The following is a 9800-nucleotide window of genomic DNA, read 5'->3' as shown; positions in this document are numbered from 1 at the left end:
TGGATGGTCGTCGATCACGCCCGTTTGCTTTTCACCATGAGTCCAACTAAGAAGACTCATCACATCAAAAAGAAGTACTTTTGGGAGGCACCCCAATCTCTATCTTTAATCTCTAATATTTTAACCTTTTGTTTTGAAACATTTTATTAGTTTTAGTTTTCATATTTTATTTAATTTTTGTTTCAGTTTCAATTTTAATTCTTTATTTTATTATTTGCGTACCACTCCTCTAGCATGATCAGCTAACGCCTTGATATCCCTGATGATGCACCTCTTTTCACTCCGGAGCCATAGTCAGGGCAGTATTAGCTCTTTTTCCTTTTTCATTTCTTATATATTTTGTACACTGGGGACAGTGTGTCCTTCAAGTGTGGGGTGGGTGATATTTATCCCGTCTCAGTTATTTGTTTATTCTCTATGCATTTTTTTTTTGAAATTTTGAATTTTTTTCACTTTGTTTCGATGCTCTTACTGTTGACTTGCTTTTGAAATCCTGTTTATGTCCATGTGATCGGGTAAAACCGATAGTGTTGAGTTTTGTGGAAGAATGTAAGATAATTAGTTTGAGTTTTGCACTAAGTTGCTTTAGTTTATTTAATTCTGTTTTGATGATTTTTGTTTGGAACCTACTCAAAAGCACACTTGTGAGAAATTGAGCCTAAATTATAAGCATACACTTTATATGCTTGTATTTATTTCTTGTTAAGAGTGCCAATTACTGTCTTTACTTTTAGAACTTGGTTGATAATGCTTATGAGGGCCACAAGGAGAGTTTAACACTTTGGTATGATAGAGGCACTTAGGTTTTTCATTCTAGCCAAATAGCTTTCATTCGTTTATTGATTCTGTAGATAACCCCTTCTTTCACCATTTTTTTATCATAATTCATTACCACTTAGTTTTATTCTGCTTTGGATTATGATTTTGCATATGAGTTCTTTTTATTGGGAATTTTTATCTTAGGAATAGTGTGGAATCTTGTAGCAGCTTTCTTCAATCCAAAAGAAATTCACTCTATTATGTGAATGTTCTTCCCTTATGAAAAAAAAGAAAAAGAAAGAAAAGAAAAAAAAATAAGAATAAGAGGGAAGGGTGATGAAAAGAAAGAAAGTAAGTGAGCTAAACATTTTGACTTGATTCCTATTTCCCACCTTGGACTACTGTCCATTGCTTACCCCTTGTGATCATTGTGGCTTATGTGCAGGTCATGTATTTCATTGCAGAGCACCATAGGTTCAACTCTTACCAAATTTACCTACCCCTACCTAATCCCCATTACAACCCTTATAAAGACCTCTTGATATGGTTGTTGACTCTCCATAAGTGGTAGGAGTAGGATTTAAGAGCAACCATATAGTAAGTAAGGCAGTAGTTTATGCATTGAGCGATTAAACACTACCCTTTAAACACTTTAAGTGATTTATAGTGAATCTGGTGAGGAGTTGGTTCTGAATAATTTTGTTGAGACAGTATTTTGCGAATTATTGGCATCTTGGATGTGATACTTGAATTGATTGCTTCGTTTCTTTTTGTTTGACTTATGCTTGTTAAGGATATGTGCAGGAGCTCTCTAGCTTGTCTGTCAGTTTAAGTGTTGTTCCTTAGTGGTTTATTTTCCTTATTTTACTTTTGATTGCTTGAGGACAAGCAATGAGCTAAGTGTGGGGTTATTTGATGTGCGTAAAATACACATATCTAAATGGGGTTTTTAAGATTGATTTTATGGACATTTGGATGTGAATTGGTCCCAACACTCACCCTATGCATCTGTTTGTGTGCATTAGGTTCAAAAGAAGTCAAAGAATGATAAAGGGAAGAATTGGAGAATAAATGGACGTCGAAGCTGCCGAAACAAGCTAAGTATGCACATGAGGAAGCTGAACATGGCCGTGTTTGTTTCAACACTGGCCATGTTCCCAACACGGGCACCAACACGGCCGTGTTAGGTGCATCAAACATAAAAAGAAAGAAGTTCTTAGGGAGCACGACCATAGAGAGTAACACGGCCAGGAACACCAAATCGTGTTCCCAACACGGCCAGGGACACCGAACCGTGTTCCCAACACGGCCAGGAACACGGCCATGTTCGCAGTGACGGGACGAATTAATTAAAAGAAAGAGCAAGAGGAAAGAGAGGGGAGCAGGGGAGAACGTCCCAAACCCTAAAATTTCTCTCTCTAAGGGTTTTCTGAGCTGGAACCAAGGGAAAAGGAGACTTGGATCAAGGTTTCAATCGGATTCCCTTCAAAGATTGAAGATTGGGCGAGGTTCGTTGATTGGTTTTCAAATCGAGCAAGAGGACTAAGAATCGATTCAATTCGAGCAAGAGGAATTGGGGTTGTATACTCTCATCCAAAGGTGTAATCGGGTTTCTCTACCTTTACTCTTTGTTGTAATTGAATTCTTGTGGATTTTGATAACGGACATGATTAGCTAGATTGATTAAATCCATTGGGATTTCTTTACTATGTTGGCTTAGTATTATATTGTTGGATTGTTTGGGTTAGTTTTGTATTCTTCTTTCTTTCAGTATTAATAAGATAATGCATTATTCATGAGACGTTGTGAATTGTGTGTTTAGATTGCTTTGTGTGATTGAGAAATCCATTTGGCAATTGGAATTTTTAATAGCAAGAACTGGTTAATAATCGCTTAGAGATAAGGATAATTAACTAGCCGGATTAAGAATTAACAAAGCTTAATAGAGGCGGATTAAAGCTTAATGCTAATTTAAGAATCAATTGTTAGGAAGAGATTCCAACCTTAGGTTATTAGATTTAGAAATTCGGTTATCTCGAGAGAGAAACCGAATTCGGTTAAGAATTCGTCCACGGGTAGCATAATTAGACTCATCAATCCTTTATCTTTTGTTTGATTGCCAACTAGTTTAGGTTCCCTTTGGGTTTGCTTTCTTGTCTTGGTTATTTTATTTATCAATTACTCCTGCATCTCCCTTAGAACTTAGCTTGTAGCTATTAGTTAGTTTAGAAATTATTCATCATTCATTTTAGGTTAATATAACAAAGAACAAAGGAGTGACTCTGGGCTTTCATTTTCCCGAGGAATACGACCTTGATACTCGCCATTAGTGCTAGACTGCATCGATAGGTACACTGCCTTAGATTGTAGCTAACATCTGAACTTGATCCTTTTCAAAAGGCTTGTTCTTCATTAAAACTACTTTCTTCCTCCATCTAGTCAAGAAGTCAGTAAAAGATTCATTAAGCTTTTGCTTCATCGATTCTAGATCTCTTATAGAGACTTCTAGATGAGTGTTGTTATCATATTACTTCACAAAAGCATCACAAAAGCCTTTTCTAATCAGACTTGATGGCCTTTCCAACCTATAGTACCAATTCACAACTAGCCCTTCTAATGAGAGTACAAACAGATTAATGATTTGGCTCTTAGCCAATTGAGTAGTACTCATGATAGTAGGATATTGCTTCAAGTGCAACTTGTCTTCTCCAATCAGTATCAGTTCGTCGAAATTAAAGGTTGAATCTAAACCTTGATCTTTTAGCATATCTTACATCTTGTCAAGCCATTTAGTTAAACTATGGACAATCTTAGATTCCATAACAACTTTTTCAGTAAGAGCAGATTCTTTCTTAGCTTGTTTTAGCATGTAGTCATCTAGATTCCAAAGATGTTCACCATGTGCTTCCACATCATGAGTAGTAGTTGCAGGGGTAGGTAGCAACCTTTTGGATAGTCTGTTTCTCAAAAATCTCAGTAAAGCTTGTTGGAGTTCCTCTTGGATCATAATCCTTAGGTTAGCAATGATTGCAGTCTTAATAGCATCAATGTCTTGTTCATGGACCATCTTTGAAAGTAGTGGACCTCTTGGGCTCTTGGGCTCTTGTCTAGTATTGTCTTGATTGCTAGTGAAATGGTCCTCTTGACAGCCATCTTGTCTTATCCAAACTAAGGATGATAATTTAAAATGGCTTCAAAATAAATATTAGTATGATGCATGAAATTCATGGCATGCATGATGCACGTGCATTGTACAAAGATAAAGAAAAGGGTTAGCAAACACAAAAAACTTTATAAGTTACTACACAAAACATCCTCCCAACCTTCCTCTCTCGCACACAGTTCATGGTGAGTCTTTCTTTCTTAGAATTTTAGGTTTGGGTTTTCTATTAACATGAATAGTAGACTCGACACGCATACAACAAACTCTCAAAGCAGATAAAATAGACAAGGTGATGTTTTCCAATATAAGTATTAAGCCTGCACATTTTGGGCCTAGGGCCTGATTTGGGCCAAGGCTTTCTAATTTGTGGGCTTTGAATACTTATAAGAAGCAACATCTCAAATAGCATGCGATAGGGTTCCTAAGGGAGATTACTACTGTCATTATGTGAGCTGAGTCTTTGGTAAGGATAAAAGGCTCTCACAGGTAAAAAGCATTCTTCCTTGGTTCATCTCCCCACTCAAGGGTCCAAATTCACTCATTATATGTGAGTGATGGTTAGCCAGTGTCGCAATTCTAGGGTTACTAACTGACACCATCAGGGCTATAGGGACCAAAATGCACAATATGTATTATTTTATATTTTGTATTTTAGATTAAAATATTTATTTATTTTATTTATTTAATATTTATTTATTTAAATAATATAAATAATATTTATTTATTTAAATAAATATTTATTTATTATAATATTTATTATAATTTATTATATATATATATTATATATTTGTTATTCTAATTATATATATTTATTATTATAATTTGATTTTTTACTAACCGACACCATTAGGGCTATAGGGACCAAAATGCATAATATGTAAAAATGGTGTAGTGATGCAAGAACCACTTGTTAAATAATAAAATTAAAGACAAAAATACACTGAAATCAACTTCTCTTATCCCCAGCGGAGTCGCCATTATGGGCGATGGTTTCGAGTGTGCACCCAAGTGTCATTAGCGACCACGATACTGCAAGGCTTTTCAATCTAATTGGGAACACATTAACTAATTATAGAGACTAGCGCGGAGACAGGACTCGCCACTCGGGTAATTCATCGGGACACTTTTACTAATGAGTGAAATGTCTAAGATTCCATAAGGAAGTTTACGCCACAAATCCAGAGATGGATCTGGAAACAACTTCCTTATTTGTGTATCTTAGTCTTTAATTTTATTGTTTAACAAATTATTCCCTATAAACATAGCAGTTCATATACAAGCATGCTATATAGCACATATAGTTCACTTAAGTCTAGTCATTTTATTAAAGGGCAGCCCATATTAAGGTTATCAATCTAATTTTACTAATTAATTATGTACAAAGCCTTCCTAGTCTAGCCCAATTATAAGTTATATTCCACCAAGTCTTTAATCCTAGATGGACTACTTATTATGATAAGGCCTAATTGTGTGAACTTAAATCTACTTACGGCCAAATTGACCTAACTAAAACATGGTAAAGCCCAATTAGTCTATATTCATTTTAGAATTTAAGCCCAGTTACCATTGATTAGCCTAATCGACTACAGTTTTCATGTTAGGTCCAATTTTAACCTAAAGTCTACATGTCCTATTTTAATTAAGCAGTCATGTTATAGTTATTTGACATAAAATGACAAAAATAAAGTGCATAAAGTAAATCTAGCTATTACAACTCGGCCTACAACTAAAAGAAGAAATAAAAAGGCCTAAAACTAAGAATGGTACATGAATAACTCAAAAAGTACATAAAAAAATCATAAAATTTTGAACATTAGGGCTGTAGTGAGCTAAGCCGATCAGCTCAAGGCATAGAGCACATCGGCTCAACACAGAGCCGAATCGGCTCTGCGCTGAGCTTATCGCTCAAGGGCTTTTCTAGGCTAATTTCTTTAGTTCCTTTGCAATTCTCATGTCCTAGAGCCAATTTCACATACATAGAAGGTAAGAAATTAATTAGAACATGAAAAAGACAAGATAAAAGGTATAAATAACATTAGATTAAATTAGAAACCATAAAAAAGTCATGCAAACCCTAAAAGTCTGAACACACAATAGATAAATATTGCAGATTTCATATTTCAATTATATAACTCTAGAAAACTAATCTAATGACAAAACTATAAAGAAAATACAAATCCAACATGTAATCCTAATCATTTGACTAATCAGATTCAAAATCCAAAGCAGACATTTTATTAGATTTAAATCCCAATATGTTCTTATTATCAGATTCAAAATCCAAAAAATTCAGCAATATATTAATCCATAGGAAATCCTAATCTAATCACATCAAACATAGAAAAGAAGAAACAAAAGAAACCCTAATCATGTTTCTAAGAAAAAAATGTAAAAGAACAAAAAAACCAGTTTATTGGGAGAGTGATATTGATGATGATGGATGTAGGGGAACCCTCAGGTTATCACCGTAGTTGATCGTTTTGCAGGTCTTAGAGGACGATGATGTACTTGAATCAAAAATTGATTGAGCATCCAATGCTGGTTGAAATGTGGAAAAGCTTATGTCATTCATAAAAATTGATTGAGCATCCAATCCAGTCCTAGAGGACAAACTACACCAATTTTCCTCAATAGCTTGAGCCCATACTCTTCGATGATGACACTGTGGCTCAGGTGCTTTCTTGACTTTATTGAGTTTTATTTCTCTTATGGTTAGTTGTTTACTTACCTATTTTGTAATAGTTCATTGGTCGTGAACCTCCGACTCTTGAGTCGACAAAGGGGGGTGCACTCATTGTTCCAGGCCCTCTCATATCTTAGGCTCCTCTGCGAGTGTTGCATCTGAGGCGCCTCCTACGACGGTGTTAGACATAGTCCCAAGGAGGGTCCCGCTTCTCCCAAATCCGATGGTATCCTATTAGAGTCTTATCGGTGCCATAGAGCATCGACTTGCCATTGAGCACTGCCTTCCTCTGGAGTTCACTTTGAGTACTTGCACACATGTAAGTTGTCCCCTTTTGGTACTTTGCATCCTTTCTTTTCCTAAAATGTTAGTAATACAAATAATCATACAGGTTCAGAGAGATTAGTTTGAGTACGTACATCTGCTGGTCGGAGCTGTGAGGCGGCAGTTCTTCATCCTTGGCGATGATCGGTAGGTAAGAATAAAAATAAATTATGAAATGCAAGATGTATGCATGTATGAAATACAACAACAAAATCCTTTGGTCTGTCTTTTTTCAAAGGGACCACAAGGGCTTGCAAGGGCTGGTGGATGACCGCCAATGCCAGATTGAGGCCTAGCAGCGCATGATTGACTCCTTAAGACTTCAACTATCCACTATAGGGACACAAGGGATAAACACTGACTCATATGGCGAGATAGGGGATTCTGGAGAGAGCCCTGACCTTTAATTTTGCTGTCATTCTCGTAATTTTTGCCATTTTTGCTATTTTTCCTATACAACTTTAACATTTGAGATATAAAATTCCATATTTCAATGTTTAAATCCATGCTCGACATTATTTTCTTTCAATAGTCATATATTTTGGACTTATACATGACCAGGGCTCAAGAAAACATCGAAAAATCCTAGAAAAGCCTGAAAAATCAGTGATGATATCACGCAACCGATTTAGCTCTATGCACAACTGATCGACTCTATAGTTGTAGAGTCTAAGTTAAACTCTGATTTCATGCCTTTAAATACACGTGCACCCCTCACACTTCCCTATACGCATTTCATACTTCAAAATTCAAAAACCATGACTCTGAAAAGTGCCAAAACCCTCAAAACTCTTCTCAAAACCCTAACAAGTGATGAATGGATCAAACTTGAAAAATTCCACCTTTCATCTTTTAAAGCCGTACAACACACCAAACTTGATTATGTGTTCCTTCATTTTGCCATCAACTTTTAATGCCCAAGAGACCATGATTTTCGATTCAATAGGCAAGAGTTATGTCTTATGGTTGAAGAGTTTTATGCTATTCCTGGGGGCTCCGTGGATTCTACTCATATGGTTGCTTCGCCAAGGCTTGATGAACCTTTTTATAGCAAATTGGTGGAGTTATTCAATAATACTCCTTGTTGATGTACTTTCCCATTCTGTAAGCGAGTACATTACTCTCATTTTGCTAATCTTTTATTATGAGAAAAAGGAAAGGGGTACACTTGCTTGGGTTAGGATGCTGAGCTTTCTACCCCCAATTCCTACTGATTTCTCCTCAAGGATGGAGAGATATCAAAATTGTTGGCATTATTGATCAAGTGGAGCATAGATCGGATCCAGTTTAGTCATCTTGGCTGAAACCATCATTGGGTTGGATGTGTACAAAACCCATTAATGGTTTGGTTGCAGCCTCGTCCTCTTTCAAGTAAGCAACCAAATCTTTTTTTCTTTTATTATTTTTGCCTAAGCCGCCAGTTCGGGTTTTTAACTTAGTAGGCTTATGCCTTAACTTTTGCCTATTAGCAGACTTTATTTTGCCTAAGATGCCTTTTTGGGTTTTCAACTTAGCTTTTCTATCATTTCCTTTTCCTTTTCTTTCCTTTTGCAGATTGGTTGGGCGAGAAGCTTCAGATGTTGACCATCCAAAAAGACATCGATAAATATGAGCCGAAGCATATGCAAGTCCAATCCATTGCTACCCCACGAGACCTGATGTGTGCTACTTGTGTTAGCTACAATCTAAGGCAGTGTACCTATCGATGCAGTCTAGCACTAATGGCGAGTATCAAGGTCGTATTCGTCGGGAAAGTGAAAGCTTAGAGTTACTCCTTTATTCTTTGTTATATTAACCTAAAATGAGTGCTGAATAATTTCTAAACTAACTAATAGCTACAAGCTAAATTCTAAGAGAGATGCAGGAGTAATTGATAACTAAAATAACCAAGACAAGAAAGCAAACCCAAAGGAAACCTAAACTAGTTGGCAATCAAACAAAAGATAAAAGATTGGTGAGTCTAATTATGCTACCCGTGGATGAATTCTTAACTGAATTCGGTTTCTCTCTCGAGATAACCGAATTCCTAAACCTAATAACCTAAAGTTGGAATCTCTTCCTAACGATTGATTCTTAAATTAGCATTAAGCTTTAATCCGCCTCTATTAAGCTTTGTTAATTCTTAATCCGGCTAGTTAATTATCCTTATCTCTAAGTGATTATTAACTAGTTCTTGCTATTCAAAATTCCAATTGCCAAATGGACTTCTCAATCACATAAAGCAATCTAAACACACAATTCACAACGTCTCATGAATGATGCATTATCTTATTAATACTGAAAGCAAGAAGAATACAAAACTAACCCAAACAATCCAACAATATAATACTAAGCCAACATAGTGAAGAAATCCCAATGAATTTAATCAATCTAGCTAATCATGTTCATTATCAAAGTACACAAGAATTCAATTACAACAATGAGTAAAGGTAGAGAAAACCCGATTACACCCTTGGATGAGAGTAAACAGCCTTAATTCCTCTTGCTCGAATTGAATCGATTCTTGTTCCTCTTGCTCAATTTGAAAACCAATCAACGAACCTCGCCCAATCTTTAATCTTTAAAGGGAATTCGATTGAAACCTTGATCCAAGTCTCCTTTTCCCTTGTTTCAGCTCAGAGAACCCTTAGGGAGAGAAAAGTTAGGGTTTGGGACGTTCTCCCCCTCTCTCTTTTTCTTTTCCTCTCTTCTGTCTTTTAATTAATTCCACCTGTCGCCGCCAACACGGCCGTGTTGGGAACACAGTTTGGTGTTCCTGGCCGTGTTGGGAACACGGTTTGGTGTTCCTAGCCGTGTTACTCTCTGTGGCCGTGCTCCCTAAGAACTTATTTTTCTTTGATGTTTTGATGCACCCAACACGTCCGTGTTTGT

Source organism: Ricinus communis, chromosome 7 (genome assembly GCF_019578655.1).
Source record: "Ricinus communis isolate WT05 ecotype wild-type chromosome 7, ASM1957865v1, whole genome shotgun sequence".
NCBI classification, from domain to species: Eukaryota; Viridiplantae; Streptophyta; class Magnoliopsida; order Malpighiales; family Euphorbiaceae; genus Ricinus; species Ricinus communis.
This window is presented reverse-complemented; position numbering follows the sequence as displayed.